Below are 18,244 nucleotides of genomic sequence, written 5' to 3' on the forward strand. Positions count from 1 at the left end.
ATGTATATCACATACATTGGGGTATCAAGTTGATAATATCCCATGGATAATTTAATGCTATGACACTTCCCTAAACAACTAATTGTGCCCCCAACTGCAATCAAAACTTGAAACTCTGGGGTTAGATATATAAAAAAAATTAGAAGAGTTGCCAACTTTTTGTTGATGAAATTATGAGTACTACCTAATTCGATCAACATTGTTACTTTTTGCTTCTTTAAGAAACCCACTACCTTAAGAATCTGTGGTGCACTAAAATCTAAAGGTGCATGACAAGAAATGATTGGTTGAGAATTATGTGATTTCTTACCTGACTCTCTATCCTCCTCTAATATCCACTCATCCTCTTCTTCCTCACTTGGACCTTCAATATACAACAATTTCTTTATTTATGTCCTCAACTATATTTGTTATCAGAATTGAAACACAACCTTTTTTCTCTTTTCTCCTTAACTTGTTGTGGAGTCAACCTAGTAGGTTGAGGAAGAGAAGGTGTTGAATAACCTTTTTCTCTTATCACATTAGCCCCTTTCTTTCTAGGAATCAATAACTTCTCCCCTACCATGCATGCCAATATAAAAGACTCATTTACTAAGCTGGGACAAAACATGCGTACCTCATGTTGAATGTGATCCTTAAGGCTGCCCAAGAATAAATCATTCAAGTTCTCCTCTATAATTGTATCCACTCTTAAGGATAGATTTTGGAATTTTTGAATATAATCCTTACTAGATCCTATTTGTTGAAGCTTAGCAAGTTGGCTAAAGAATTTTTTTGTCACACCATTGCTATATTTTGCTTGGAGTTCTTCTGTAAAAATTGACCATGATACAATGAGACCCTTTTTCCTCCTATGAGTACAAAGCCAATGATACTAAATAAATTGATCTGGTTCTAGATATAAGGAAGCCATCATGACCTTTTGTCCATATGGGATTTGATGTACTTCAAAAAAATTCTCCATTTGATTTATCCATGTTAGAGGATCCTTGCCATCAAATTTGCGCATATCCACCTTTGGAAAAAAATTCCTAGATCCCATAGGATTAATAAAATGTGTGCCATTATTAGTTGACTTGAAGCTTTCACCTTGATTGCTTGAGAGCTCCTTCCTTGTTTCATTCATACAGGTGATTAAAATGCTTCATATATATGATATATCTCCTCATAGGTCACACATATCCCTCTTAACCTCTTCCTTGAACTTACTAAGTTCCTCATTGGGATTACTATCCTCTGTTGCTTCCCAATCTTGATCAATGGATTTCCCCAATGTGGTAGCATTCTTTTTGCCTCTTTTTGAAGGCCCCGTCATGATGGAAACCAATTTTTTTGAAATAAATTACACAAATGAAATGTAAATTTTCTGCTTTTTTTTTCACTATAACTTACTAGGGCCAAGATATCCTTACTCGAAAAAAATCTCAAAAAAATAGTAAATTTGTTGCCTTGAGAGAGAATTTTCCTAATTTTGCAATATCTTACTTTCTTTCAATTTATCCAAGCTTTGAAATTTAGGATCCTCTACTATGTATTCAAAAACCCAATACAAGTTATACTCCAATTCCATAGCATGTGAGGGATATGAAGATCTCAATAAATTGTGTAGAACTAGTAATTTTGCAATAATTTTATCAAATTTACTCCAATTCCTCTAAATTTTGGACTATATATTATTTAATATCATCTTAAAAACCCTATTAAAATCTTTGAAAAATTTGCTAAAATCTAAAAGTTATGCTCTTCCCAAAATTGCTCCAATGTTGAGAAAAAATCCTTCCTCTATGGTGCCAAGATCATGCTCTAATACCACTTGTAATGAAATAATTTGCACAATAGAAGAAATAATATGAGATATTATATAAATACTTGATAATAACTGAGAGTAATAGACCACTTCAAGGAGGCAACCTCCAAGAATCTCCAAGGAGAACACACTTCACCATATGATGTTGAAATAAGACTCACAACCTCCTATATATACCTAATTATGCTTGGGTTGAATAGACACAACCCTGCATAACACCTAGGCCAACCTACCTACCTAAATAATAATATAATAATGCTAATATGACTTAATTAAGGATTAAGATAACCAAATTTTGACTGTTAATAACCCTATAAACACCAATATTAAGGGCATAGTAAAATGTGTGTGCGTTGAGGTTGATCTCTCCAAGGATCTCAAGGATTCTGTGGAGATTCAGATTGGTTCTCAAACCTTCTCTTAGAAGGTGCTCTATTTGAACTTTCCCAACACCTATTATAGGTGCCAGTTAGTGGAACACAAGATTAAGGATTTCCCTTTGGCTGTGCCTAGGGTTAAACCCTCACCTAAGAAGGCCCCTACCAAACTAGCAAAGGGGAAACAAAAAGAAGAATGGACTAATGTTGGGTGCAAGAGCAAGACTCCCTTGGCTCCTAAACAGTCATATGTGACTATCATTTGGTTCCTTCTATTTCCATAGGAGCACAAACCCTAGCATTGTAGGGTCAACAACGGCTTTTTCTAGATTCAAACCCTATTGTTTCATAGGTTTCAAACCCTGGTAGTTCACAGGGGATCAAGGAAGCTGCCAAGGCTACCACTTCTATTGTGGTTCACACTCTATTTGTTGCATCCTCCATTGTGACTTAGAATGTGTAGTGTTCTCACAATCCTCCCGAACATGCTGAGAAACCAGAGGAGAAAAGAAGGGCTATCAGTCTAGGGAAGTTTCCTTCTGGCTTCAACCAAGTTTTAGCTTTCTTGCAAAATAGTTACTCCTCTCTCAAGGATGAGGAAGATATGGAATATTTTTCATGAATTTTTTATCATAGAACATGTGAGGTCTTATAGACCTCTCCAGAAAGTTCTATTTCAGGGACATCCATCATTGACTTGGTAATTTAGATTTTCTTTGCATGCAAGATGTTAAAATTTCTCTTTTCATGCTTTCCTCTGCATATCACATCATTTGGTTGGATGGCATTATGTTTTCCTCTCAACATGAAACTTGTAGAGGTGGTGTAGTAACTCTTCTATCACCTCATCTTCATTCTTCTATTATTTTGCATATTTTTGATCCTATGTGTAGAATAATTTGGCTTTTATTTTTTATTAACAATCATTCCTTTGGTGTAGTTAATGTTTATGCTTCCAATGATGTTGTGGATAGATCTCAATTGTGAGGTTGGATAGCTGACAACTTGTCTCCAACTACTTGGGTTATGTGTAGTGATTTCAACATGGTTGAGTTAGCCTCTAATGAAGATGACATTTTGCCTTTTTACTGGACAGTTGGGAAAAGGGAAGCTTGGTACTACATGCACAATAAATTGGGCCTTTTTGATCCCAATACTAATCGTCGCCAGCATAGTGGGGTCTAGCACACTTCGTCCAACTTTCAAGCTTGCTCTTACCACATTTTAAAACATCTCGATCATGCCATGATTACTAGACAATCATTTTTCTCCTTTTCTGAGGATCGAGATTTACCTGTCACTCCCTTGCCATATGTGACATTATCAAACCACTATCCCATTTATTTTTCCATTTGGCACACAATTGTCCGATGAGTTGTTTGGACGTAGTTTTTCCTCAATACATTGGTGCTAACACATGCTTCCAATATTGTTCATATCCTACGTGTCTCAAATTTGGAGCCACATCCACATTCTCATACAAGTTGGATTCAACGGTGGAGTGATGTTATTGCCAGAACTGCTAGATTTATGTGCATCTATGGGTGGCAGTTGATAGTTTTCAGATGTCGGTCTTATGAATCCACTACCATAGCTCTCAAGAAAGCCTTTGAATCTCTCACCCTTAACCCTTTTGATGTGGATTTGCAAATTCAGCTTGCCAAGCTTCATCATGACAAACAAATTATAGATAACTATGCTACTCAAGGGGGCCCAAATCAAAGCTCACCTCCATTGGTTGGAAGTTAGCAATAAGGCTTCTAAAGAATCGTTCCAATCTCTTAGAGCCCATCATACCAATTTTCAGATTAAAAATATCAAATAGGGCTTTTCTATTCTCTCCAGTCTCCTTGACATCCTGCAAGCTTTTATCCACCACCATGAAAATGTTTTTTCTTTGTAGGAAAATTTGGTTGCTCAGGAGGAAGCCCTCAGAAAATGTATTTCTATTACTCCAAACCACCTAGTAGTCAAGCAATTTTCTTTCTATGAGTAGCTTCTCACCATCTGAGACCTGAAAGAGGTGGTCTTTTCTGTGGCTAATGAAAAATCCCCTAGGTGTGATGGGTTTCCTTGTGAATTATACAAACACCTTTGGGAGTCTATTGGTCCTTACACAAAGTTTATCTTGAATCCTATCATTCTAAGAGTCTAGGAGCTATTATCAACAAAGGAAATGTCAAATTCATACCTAAAGTTGGTGATCCTGAGGATATCTGTAACTGGTGGCCCATTACCTTGCTTGATGTGTCTTATAAGATTATTGCTAAGGAATTTTCTCTTAAAATTATCCATCTTCTTCCTTTAATTGTACGGCCAGAGAAAATTGGTCTTATTAAGTCTAGGTATATTCTTGACAACATAATTGTTGTCTGGGAAGGCATGGAGTGGGCTCGCAAATCCAATCAGCCATCTGTGTTTTTTAAAATTGATTTTACTAAAGCTTATGACCAGATTGAATGGCCTTTCATCTTGGCTATGCTTCAAGCTCTTGGTTTTGGTCCCAATTTTTTTCAATTTGTGGAGATGCTAATACTTGTATTACTATCAATAGCTCTCAATCTAAAGCCTCTGTGCTTTTTCGCTCCATCCGACAAGGTTGCCCTCTGGCTCTGGCTTTATATGTTCTTGTTGTTGAAGGGTTTGGTTATTTGCTAGCTCGCTTTGTTTCTTTTGGCTTGATTCATGGCATATCCTTACAAGATTCCTCTTCTCAATTAGTCAATGGGCACTTTGTTGATGATTCCTTTCTCACTCTTTTGAAGGATGAGGAAAACATCATTTATGCCTTGCAATGCCTGCACACCTTTTGTGAAGCCTTTGGTTCTATTATTCAATGGCACAAAACACTTTTTTATAGAAAAAAAATTCTTCTAACTCTGCCCTAGTTTAACTAGTTCGAATGGAAATGGGTCACTCATGGGGAGATCTTTCACTTTCTGGGCATTCCCTTTGCCTTTCAAGCTTCACCAGTCAAGTTGTGGAACACTGTGCTTGTTAAGATGAAAAGAAGCTTGACTATTGGCTTACTAAACCCCTTTCTCTAGCGGGGAAATTTTAGATATGTTCAAAGGTCCTAGCGTCTATGCATGTTTATTATTCTTCCTGTTGGGATCCTTCCAAAGCCTCTTATCTAAAATTAGAGAGATTTCTCTATGAATTTCTTTGGGCTTTTGGTTCTAACCATCATGGCTTGCACAGAGTGGCTTGGGATTTTTTTTGTCTCCCCAAAGAGTCTAGAGGCCTTGGCCTTCTTTCCACATAGAAGCAAGGCATTTCTCTTTGTGCCAAATGGATTATATGTGCCATTACTAGAGATGAAGTTTGGAAAGTTTTGGTTTGGCATTGCATTTCTTCTAGGTTTCCTATTAATAGGCCTGCATGGAAGGGGATTGGCTTTCAAACACTTCTCATCATGCAAGAACCTATGCACATACAAGACTCTTTTTTTATAAAGAGCATATGAAAAGCATGGAAAGCTGTGAAGCCTTGGTTTTTCTAGTCTAGTGATGGGTTCCATGATGAGCTTTCTTTGAATCAAAAAAACATTTGGTGGTCTCCAATAATTTTTTATCCAAGGTGTTCCTTTAGCCAAGACTCAAGGAGCTAGTGCTCTGTGTTTTTTAAAATGTGGCATCAAGACACATAAGGAACTCTTTTCCAAGGTCTTTATGAGTCTCAGATCTTGGGAAGATATGCAAGTCCAGTTCCATCTTGCCCATTCAGATCAGTAGACTTTTGATCTGTTGCTTTTTGCAATTCCAAATCACTTAATTCACAAGGTGGGTATTTAGTCTATTTGACCTTGGTGGATAGACTAGAAGTGGTATCTTGTCACTCCCTTCACCAACTACAAACCAAGTCTACGATATCAATGGCTTTCTCCCCATTTGCCAATGGTGGATACCCTCAACTAGTGCTGGCATTTACAATCTTCTCTTTCTCAGTGGAGAAAGCATTTTGAAACCATATGGAGTGCCAAACTGAGCCCAAGATTGCACATTTTGCTTGGTTCCTGATGTTTCAAGGTCTTCCCCTTGGGCCTCGGCTCAAGCATATTGGGGTTCTGGATCCCTGGTGTCCATTTTATGGGCAGCTAGAGTCTTTTTTTGCATATTTTTTGGTTTTGTAGATGTGCCCAAAATTATTGGCACTAGATTCATGATTTCTTTAAGTCATTTCGACTAGAACCTTTTTCTTGGCATATGATTATGTTGGATGACTCCCCCAAGTTCCCTAGGCAATTTACCCAGATTTGGCATACCTTCAGGATGGAGATTTTGTTTACTTTGTGGAAAGATAGGAATGTTGTTTTTTTAACTCATAGTTTTCTTGACATAAATGTTGTTATGTATACTAAAGCACATATTTGTAACAATATGATGATGCAAATTCAAGTCCAAGCCAATAAGGTGGCTCTAGAGGTGGCCCACCTCCACGAGCTACTCAATCATTAGGATAATGCTCCCTGTACGATTACTAGAGTACCTTCTAATGTCTCAATAAATCACACTCTACCCAAAGTCCATCACTAGGGGCATAACTCTTCTACTTATCACTCCCACATGCCTCATTCATAAGCTTCTCACCACCGCTCTCCTAGTGGTGGTGCTGGTGGTTGACCTCACCACTTGGCTTCTCTACCTTATCATGGTTTCAAGTGGTCCCTAGGTCCGGTGGCTCCCCCTCCTAGTGCTCCTCATGTGGTTTCTGGGAAATGGCCTTTTTGCCTGGAGTTGGTTATTTCTCCGCCACAAGTTGATACGAAAGTTAGCAACCAGGCCCCTAATGATGCTTTTGATGGCTGGACTATTCCCAGCCTGCCTGCTAGTCCTAGGGATGACTAGGGTTTTTGATGATCGCGATGAACCACCCCCCTCAGCTAGCACTACTTTGGAAGCCTGAGGGGTTGCTTGATATTTTTATGAATAGTTGTTGATTTTGGTTCTGACGATGTGAACTTTCATAGGGTGATCCTATATCCCTCGGCCCTTTTTTGTGAATTGTAACTAGTGTATTATTTATTAATAAAAAATGGCTATTCATCCAAAAAAAAAAGTGAAAAAAAGGTAGTAGATGATAGCTAATTCAATTAAATAAATAGAAAAAACAAGAGTTAAAAGTTGAATGAGATGAAAATTGGTCAAAAAATTATTAACATCAAGGGTTGACGATTAATTCCCACATATAGCCTATCGGCTAAATTAAATATTTAAAGAGTAATAAAATTATTTAAGTAGTCCATCACTTTTTGCTTTAAAAAAAATTGTATAAGCTAAAATCAAGGGAGGTAGGGTTTGCAATCATTCTACAGATAATAAGGTTATAAATAATAATAATAACAAGAGTTGAGTTATAGCTAGAGTCCCCACCTTATGCAAAAATTAGAGACTTGAAAAGGTTGAAAGTTTGTTTAGTAAGGTGGATCAATTATTCTATAGGAAGTTATTTGCATGAGCTAATGACAATATTATGATTCATTATATTAAGTTTTGTTTTCTTAAAGGCAACTATGTTACGCAATTATAGTTAGCAAAATTGTTCATTGTATCCTCAAACAAAAGATGAGATCTCTGATAAAGATGAGGAGAAGTATAAGTGAAACAAAGACTATGCATGAAATAATGGTAAACATGTCATGACCCAACTCTCCAAATTTTGCCTCACATTCTTCCTTCTTTTCAATTCCTCAGGAATTCATATTCAAATTCTACAAATGAAGTCTTCAAAGGCTTGTCACACATGAATAGTTGACATTATCTAAGAATGTCAAGAGGCTAATGTTGTTATTCAAATAACAACTATTTTTGGAATGTTATGAATTGGATTTGCATTAGTATTTGACTAGAGGCATTACAAGAAACCTCTTCATTGACACATAAGTTATTGTTATACTTAATTATAGTCATGGCCAATCTCATAATGAATTCCTTGAAGGATGGAATTATTAATTATTGTCATATATTTATAAGATTTGGTTATTTGTTGATATCGATATCATTAGTTGGCAAGTTCATTATAATTCCACTTGATCACTTGAGATTAGTTGTTAAGATACTAATGTTGTTCCTACACAATAAGAAGTTTTTTTTACTTTTGCTAACAAATTTTTATGTGTTAAGAATAGTGGAATCATTTGTTTGTCTGAGGCTAGATGAAATTAGGGATGGTTTGGTTCTTACTACATCATATGAAAGGATCATGATGTGTGTTAAACTATTTTCACATATCTTCTTTTCTAATTAAATGACTCCTATTAATCAAGTGGGACCAATACAAAATATATTCTTAAAAAGATTTAATATTATATATTTATTATAGATTGATGATTTAAAACTCATTCCATTAACTGCCTAAGATTCAAATATTGAATAAAATTGCTATTAAAATAAAAAATAGTAAAATTCAAGGGTGAGTGAATAATTGAGTTGGTGTGAAAGCGAGTCATGATGCGTAGTGTAGTGCCTGCCCCTAGTTCGCATTTTGTTATCGTTACTGAACTCTTTTAGAGCTAGTTTTATGTTATTGGTTAGCAGCATTCTTTTGAGATTATCAGATATTGTGCTATGGATTCAGTTTATTATGTGATGAGATTACTTAGACTCTACATTTCATGTATGTATGATGATTATTTTTAGTGTTCACAATTATTGATGATGATTATTACATTGCTTTCAATTATTAATGATGATTAGTAAGATGATTTATTATCATATGTCTTTTCTTATGGATACTTACCCCATACTTGCATGTGTATGGTGTGCGTGTTTGCCTTGCGTGTTTGCTTTTGTATGGCATGTCTGATGTGGTTAAGGAAGGGAGTTGTAGTCACTTGCTAGTCGGGATCTACACGATGCACCACTTCCTACCATTGTCTGTTTAGTTTAGTATATATTGTGTTTGTACATGCATGGTTTTTATGCAGGTTGCAGGTACCGGGTATCGACTTCCCTGAATTGTCAAGATGAGCGAACCTTATCACATTATCTCAATGATAAGAGAGGGGAGATAAATTCTCAAGTCCAAATCCCAACCCTTTGAGCCATTTGTCCTAATTGGAAAATTAGGACAAGTATCTGAGTTGAATACCCACCGAATGTGTCGGATGGCATATTTCATGATTTTTAACCCTTTAGATTTATTTTGTATGATTTGTTCTATGATGGGTTTTCATATTTTATCTTGGAGGTCTATGGTGAATTTTTTATTAATTAAGTCTTAATAAATAGATTTAATTAATAAATTATTTATTTGAAAAAATTAATAAAATATCATGATCTTTGATATTTTGATTGTAATTAATTAAATGTGAATTATTGGGGAAAAGAAATTAAATAAAAGAAAACTAGAAATTAAAATTAATAATAATTATAAAATAATTATAAAATAATAATAAAGTAATAAATAAAATAATAATAATAAAAGTTATAAAAATTTAAATGAAAGTTATAAAATTTAAATAGAGATTATTTAAAAAGTAAATTGGAGTTATAAGCTTGCATGGGAATTAACATGTGTCAACAACATGGGGGTTAGTGCATCAATTAAGCACAAGGTGTCTACAATTCTATGAATCATCAAAAAGAATTGGAAAAGACCCATGCTTAGTTGGTGACACCTTTCAGCGGTTTCAAGAAGCATTCGAAAGGTTTCTTGAGAGCTCTTGATATTCAGGCATTCATAGAAGCTTAAATGGAAAGCTTAATGGAAGCCTCGAGCTACAAGCAAAAAAAAAAAAAAAGAAACTTCAAAGCTTACATGCATGAGAGAAGATTCATATGCTTATATATTTTCTACTTGATTCTATGCTCCTTCTATCTAGCTCTTCTAATCACTTGGAGGATTCGATCGGCTTGGATTCTTGGAAGAATTGTGAATGATGGAGAAGGAAGGGATTTTCTATGGACTTCTGAGGCATGGCAAATTAGCATCAGTGTCCAGGTGCACTCGTGATATTCTCATATTCTCTTTGCATTCTTTCTCTTCCTGTCTTCATCATATCTGTTTTATGTGTCTGAATACTCTCTGTATTTGAAATTGGAATCTAGATATTTTATTTGGATGAGAAGAAAATAATATAAAAATCCTAGATCCAATTAAAGAAAAATAATTAGATCTTAATCGGGTTTGGGTTCAAAATTATATTGTGAAATTAGATAGACAAGATTTAAAATTAAAATAGAAATTCTAAGTTGAAAATTCATATGATTAGATGCAATCTTTCTATCAAATTATATTTTCAGATGCGTATGCACAAACCTATTAGATGGATGAATGGGTAAATTTAGAGAACAATTACATTTTAAGAGAAAATTCTTAATTCATCACAGATTGTCCTGTCGCTGCCCCTTGGATAGACCTGAACTCAGTCATTCATAACTTTTTATTGAGATCAAATTTATTCGATCGCTCCAATCAGAATTGGCGCAACTTGGCCCTCTCCAACATATTTAAATTTTAGCTCGATCCAATGGTTCATTAGGGAGATATGATCGTCGTACTGGGACTGTTTTATTCAAGGACAGATATTTCTCTATTTCTCATAACCAAGAGTTCTTTATCCTTAAACTTCACAAAAATAATATATCAAAGCATGGAATGAATTAAAGATATTATTGCAATCTTCCCTTATTAGAATCTTATTAATATGCATTAGTTTTATATGGTTTATTATCTAATCTAATTAAATCAAATTTAATTAAGATTAGTTAATAGTAGAAGAAGTGTAATTAATTATTAGTCAATCTAAGTAAATAGATTTTTAAATGAGAGAAAATTAAAAGAAAAAAGATTTTAATATAGTTTATATAGTGGACTTTTTATAATGTATATTGAATACTATTTAACATATATTAAACAATTTTAAAGTTGTTTAATGAAGATAATAATATTAAGAATTTGGAGATTATTTATGTTAGAATCTACAATGAGTCCTATTGGTTTGTGATAGGGATCTCTTTCAAACAACATTTATATAGACAAAATATTATTAGAACAATTAGAAAATGGAGTCTAATGGTTGATTTTAATATTGATTAAATAATTGTAAGATGATAATTTATATTATGTTGATTTAAATTTAGAAACTCTGAATGATATTGGATTAAGACGGAATTATTATGTTATTGGTTAATACGTTTGAATACCTTAATGGTATTAAGAGTTAACTAATGAAGCTTATGTAAAGTTCTTTAGATCGATTAATAATAGTTTTGATGAGTTTATTATTTATTAATGTTTGTTGGGACTAACAAACTATTAATAAATAATAGTGTAAATAGTTTAAATAGATATCAACAAATTTGATTAGAGTTAATCTAGTGGAGATTATTTATTGATTGAAGTTTGGTAAAAGATAATAAATTTTGGAGTTGGATTATAATTGATTTTTAATAAATTGATATTCATTGAGTTGATATTATAACTATGATATTAATAATTAAGTTGTGCGATAGAGTCTTATTTGAAAAAATGAATGATAATACAAATTTGTTAAGGGAATGTTGGTATTCTTTGAAAGATTACAAATATGGTCATTTAAGATTTTCAATAATTATTATAGAATTATTAATATGATCTTTTGAGTATTGAATTATAGTTGACTTTTAACTTACAAAATTCTAGTTAGTTATTAGTCAACTGATGTTAATTAGAATATTGTTATGGTTATACAATTATTAAGTAAATCAATTAATGAGAGTTAATTAGATGTAATTAATAATTAAGTTATGTAATAGAGATTTATTTGATATAATTCTTTTAATAAGATTGTAGAAATATTGATATCAAGTTGATAGGTCTTATTCTTATGACTTGAATGATGCCCTTAGATATTTGATGGTGAAGACTTAGTAATATTTAATTGAGGACTATTAGAATATGGACCTATGTTAATTGTTTGATTTAATTGATCATTTTAATAAAGTTATAATTCTTCTTAGTTTGATAATTGGTTCTTTTATAAATGAATAATGATCCTTGATTTATGAAGGAGAGTTAATCAATTAGAATATGGATCATGGTTTAATATAAAAGATAATTTAATTAAGGTCAATGATGATCAGTTTAGTGAATATTTATTCTTAAGTTATTCTTAGAATGTAATTCTTAATAATGGAAGGGTAATGCTATTGGGGAACAATTGGGTTGACTTGTAGGTCAAATGATGAAACTTAAAACACTTAAAGTATACTTACAAATAGAAAACTAGAAACCCTTACACATTATTCAACTATGTGAATTTAGTAAACCAAAACATGTGTTTGCATCGTGTATTCTATATGCTTCTTGTTTTGGATTTTGGGTTGACTAGTGTTGACCAGTCCTAGGATGTTACTAGAGGCTTGGGGGTTATGAGATGTGTTGGCATGTTGATCTTATTTGGTCTCAATCTTTATAAGCCCAACCATGGTAATGTGATCGTATGCTCTATGAAATCTTTGTATTTTTTCATCTGTCTTCATGTGTGGAGTTGAGATGTATGTGTATGAGACACTTGAGCTAATCATTTTTGAGTCATCGATCAGTTATCCTTGGATTATTTTCTAGTTGCCATGATGAGACTGAAATATGGATTTATTTCTTGATGATGTCATGTTGTGACATGTTTGACTCGACCATTTTGGAGTCTTTGATCAGTATGATTTTGAGATATTCTTGGTTGCTTGTTGAGAACCATTTATCTTGAGATATATTTTGGTTATTGAGAATCAATTGATACTTATGATTATCAGTAATGCCTTCAGTTGCCAATAGAGAAATGTTGTGGTCATGATTTTCTATGGATTCTTTTTCAAATGCTCATGGAGATTTGATGATTCTTATCTTGGAGATTTGATGATTCTTATTATGGATATTTGATGCTTTTATGCATATTTGATGATTTTATTATGGATTATCTTTTATGATTTTGAAATTTATGATTCCATGAGCTTAGGGTAGGTAATCTACTTATAGTGTCGGGAAGTGGCTTGCAATGGGGGCCGGGGCCCTAAGTGGCTGCCAGGGTAACTCATTGTAAGTTTGGTTAATAAGTGATAACATTTACACACTAAATGGGGATTAAATGAACCTAAAAAGATAATTGTTGATGTTCTCGCCCATGCCTTGAGTGCTTGTATAGGCTAGGATGGGAGTAGTGAGAACGCATGGTTGCGACCATGCATTCCATAGTATGCCTCGTCATTATGAGAGGATACTAGTGGCCGCATGAGATCAGTATGGACCCGTGGAGTTTAGCTAACTGCCAGGGCAACTTGTACGTGATAAATGCGATGACACTTTCCCGCTTGCAGAGTAGGTTTCCTACATGTCTTTGTGTGCCTCTAGGAATTAGATGTCGGTTTTGTGTGATGGAACCTTTGAGTTAGTATACTTTTAGGATTCCTGAACTTTTTGTGCTTCGTGAATTGATATCCTGTTTGGGACTTGAGATTATCTCCTCAGCATGGTGGGAGTAGACCACTTAGGTTCCACGCGGTCAGGTGGTAGTGTATTTTCACTCTTATCATTTGAGATCCGTCTGAGACACCGTGGCTGGAGTATCCTTGGTTGGTATTTATTCTTCGTTATGTTCTTGGAGCATTATGATAGATAATATACCTTATGATGGATGTATTTACTGGTATGTTTCTTATATTGATGATTTGATTTACTTTGCATATGTTAGTTGATGATTTATTATGCTTTACTTTGCATGTTAGTAGGATGTTTTAGGAGTGACATTCCTACTATGTTAATACCGATGATCTCTTCGGTGCTTTAGAATGTTACGCATGGAGGGATGGCTAGGATCCATGATGGTCTAATGATGCTATTTACGATTGGGAGGAACCGTGCACTTAGTTATTTATGTTTGTGATATATGGTTATCTTTTGCGATGGATGTTTATATCTTTTGTGATGATGTATCATGTATGATATGTGGTTTCATTTATGTTATTGCATCATGAATTAATATTAGATGATGATGATGTACTTTATTTACTTGGATGTTTATTCTTTTAAGCTTTTCATACCCTGTGATATGTACAGTGGATGATTGAACTAAACTAAAATATAATTACAAAAGGACACTTGTATATTGTTTAAGTACATTGGATGTATCATTGTTATTTCATAAGGATGGGATGTTAGATGAATAGTTAATTTAGATGTGATACAACGTTAAAGGATCTTTAAAGAATGTAGCCTATTATGTATATATGTTATGTTTATTTTCATTTGAATTGTTGCTATTGCTTCCACAAATGTTATGAATGGTTTTATCTTTCATATTTAAAAAAAAATTGTTTGGCAAACTTAGTAAAATTCTTTGAATCCCTTGGCGGGGCATTACACGTAGTATTGGGCTAATGATCTTGATTCTATGCATGAACTCTAGTTTGAGTCATACTGGTTACCATGAACCTATGAGAAATGTTGCTCCATTTTTTCAAAAGGCAATGCTTCATTTTCTAATGTTACAAAGAAGATGACACATGGAAACAATTTTTTGCATGTCTAAATGTAGGAGGGTTGTAAGTTTTTACCAGGGGACTCTTCTCATTGGGGTGGAGTGCTACAGAGTGGGGTATAGGTGTGATGGATGTCACGTCATTGAATGGAGAAGGGATTGGATGTCATAGGTCTAGATTTGATGGTTCTATATCCCCTCAAAAGGCAGAGAGAAGTGCTCTTCCCTCCAAGTTTGTGGATACAAGTAAAGACCATATGAGGGTTTTGTAGCCCACAATAGTGCCTATTTCAGTAAAGTTAGAGGGTGAGGAGGAAGCTAAAATGTTGCATAATGTAAAAATTTTTTCCTGAATTAGGACTAATCGATCATTTTAATGGATTTTGGCCAATTTTGCATGGCTTGCATTCTTGGATCTCCTCCAACTAGGAACCCATTATCACTAGGTATGTCTACATTTACCCCATGACAAGGGGTTTCATTATTGTCATCTTTGAAACCGTTCATGACATAAACAAGGTTTTGTGTGAGTAGGTTTAGAACTAGGAGGAGAAATTTGTTTTAATGCTCAAGCCTTGGCACCTTGATTTTTGTCCTACCTCCGAAGTTTTTAACTATATTTCTTTGTGGGTAAAGCTAAAAATCTTTAGTTGCATCTTTGGTTATATCTGTGCCTTGCTGTTATTGGAAATTCCTTAGGAAATTTTATAATGGTGCATGGAGGATCTTCTAACAATTGTTCCCATGTGTCATCTTCTTAGAAGATGACACATGGAAACAATTGTTTGCATATTTGAATGCCGGAGGGTTGTAAGTTTTTACCAGGGGACTCTTCTGCTTGTTGGGGTGGAGTGCTACAGAGTGGGGTACAGGTGTGATGGATGTCATGTCATTGAATGGAGAAGGGATTGGATGTCGTAGGTCTAGATTTGATGGTTGTGTCTCCCCTCAAAAGGCAAAGGGAAGCGCTCTTCCCTCCAAGTTTGTGGATACAAGTAAAGAGCATATGAGGGTTTTGTAGCCCACAAAAATGCCTATCTTAGTAAAGTTAGAGGGTGAGGAGGAAGCTAAAATATTGCATAATGTAAATGTTTTTTCTAAATTAGGACTAATCAGTCATTTTAATGGATTTTGGCCAATTTTACATGATTTGCATTTTTGGATCTCCTCCAGCTAGGAACCCATTATCACTAGGTATGTCTAGATTTACCCCATGAAAAAGGGTTTCATTATTGTCATCTTTGAAACCGTTCATGACATAAACAAGGTTTTTTGTGAGCAAGTTTGGAACTAGGAGAAGAAATCTATTTTAATGCTTAAGCCTTGGCACCTTGATTTTTGTCCTACTTCCGAAGTTTTTAATTGTATTCCTTTGTGGGCAAGCCTAAAAATCTTTAGTTTCATCTTTGGTTATATTTGTGCCTTGTTGTTATTGGAAATTCCTTAGGAAATTTTATAATGGTGCATGGAGGATCTTCTAACCTCCTTCCCTCCTCCTTTGCACACATTTTGGTAGAGTCAGACATCTCTAATTGGCTTACCATAGAAGTATCAATTAATTCTTCAAGATGGTGCGATTGTAGTCTCCTAATTATGAAGGAATCTCATTTAGATGTAAAAGATTTTTTCAAGTTGGTCATGTATGGTTGCTAAGTGTGCCAAAGATGGAATTGACAAACCAACCTCTTGGTGGAAGGATGCTTCTCAAAATGAATACACAGTTTAGAAAAACATTGAGAGACAAAAGAGTTTTTCTTAGGTTGTTGTTGATCAGGTAGAGCTGGTACTAACAAGCCATCCTCAGTAGCATGGAAACAAGATGCAAGAGAGGAATGATTTTATTACATATGTGCATGGAGCAATGTCTCCCTATATAAATGGGGCAAATACTCTTGAAGCAAAGGAAAAGTACCAGCCCTGAATATCCCAAGACAATTTTTACTCGAGGAGGGATGCACATTAGTCAAATCATGTAGTGAGGATGTCAATCCAACAAAAGACAAATCCATAGAAAAGTTGTGTGATGGGGAGATACCTCATGTAGGAACATCTCAAGACTAACTAAATTTGACTGCTAGGGTTGAAGATGGATGGCAAACAATGGAAGGGAAGAAAAATAGAAAACATGTTGAGTCCTTTGATATGGTCCTTAAGTCTCATTCTAAGGGTACTAAAAATGTTGATATGTAGTCTTTTGACTTTTCGGGTGTTTGGTTTGAAACTAGTGTATTTTTATATTTTGGGATAGTAGTACCCTTCCTTGTTATTACCCTTGGAATATTAGACCATGTCTTTTCGCAATTTTTTTCATTAGAATAAAAATATATTATCAATAAATAAAAAAGTAAACCCCATTAGAGAACACAAAATCAATATTTAATATATTAATATTATATGAATAAAGCATGTTTTAATTGTGTTGATTGTTAAAATATTCAAAATAGATAGTGACAAATATAAAATTATTTTATTTACTTAAACTTTAGTTTCAAACAATTGTATTAATTAGATACAATTTTAAATCTTAGGCGATAAATTTTTGCCATTAAATAATGACATTTAGTTTTTAAGAACATAATTTATAGTATTTATAATTTCTTTAACTATTTATTATAAAAATATTATATTTATTTTCAAATAATAAACAAAAATATAATTTCCAAATTTTAAATTATTTTATCAATATACAAATATTTGGATGATTAACATATTAGATTTTAAAATAATTTTGTAAATATTAAAATTAAATACATATTTATGAAAATACATTGAAAATTAAATTTAAAAATTCAATAAATAACCTAAAAAATAAGATTTATTTGAATAGTGGTTTTCTTATTTATAAATTTACAATCTTAATCTCAATGAGTACTTTTAAAAAACATAAGACAATTTGGAAAATTCCTTATTTGTCATTGGTTAAAAAGAAAATTCCAATTTTTTAATTGAAAAGTGTCAAAAATCTGACGAAAATCCAAACTGACCAATGACATAAATAAACAAGAGATGCAATGCGTCATAGTTCCTGCCTAATACATAATGGTTGTAGAAGTGTAGATGAGTGAGAATCTAAATTAACATTGTGAAGGCATTAATTTTTGCCTAGAAATGCACTTGTGATCTGATAGAATTGCTCATATTTTGTTGTTAAATTCTCGTCTTAGAAATGCACTTGTGATTTGATAGGATGGCTCATATTTTGTTGTTAAGTTCTCATGCTATATTATTATTTCTTTGGGCATTTAAGCCCAAGAATAAGAGGCCAAAGTCCCCAATATAGCACTAAGTACTTAATATCATACTACGATCAATACATTTGCTTTAGACAAATTTGCACCTTCTACATTGACAACTTAAATTATGTGCAATGAGGAAAGATATCCATACCAATATTTGAATTACAGAACTTGAAGAAGTGATGAAGCATTTGGAGTATCACATTATATGTTTAAGTGTACCATGCATGCTACTAGAGAACCATAAGTAGTTGGAATAACCCCCCCAACTATGTATTATTCTCATTTTGATTATCAAATGGAACTCACACTATTTTTAATCATTAGCACTAGACAAAAACTAGGATAGAGATATAGATAGAGATAAATA

Source organism: Cupressus sempervirens, chromosome 5 (genome assembly GCF_028749045.1).
Source record: "Cupressus sempervirens isolate cs-2001-9-10 chromosome 5, ASM2874904v1, whole genome shotgun sequence".
Taxonomy (NCBI): Eukaryota; Viridiplantae; Streptophyta; class Pinopsida; order Cupressales; family Cupressaceae; genus Cupressus; species Cupressus sempervirens.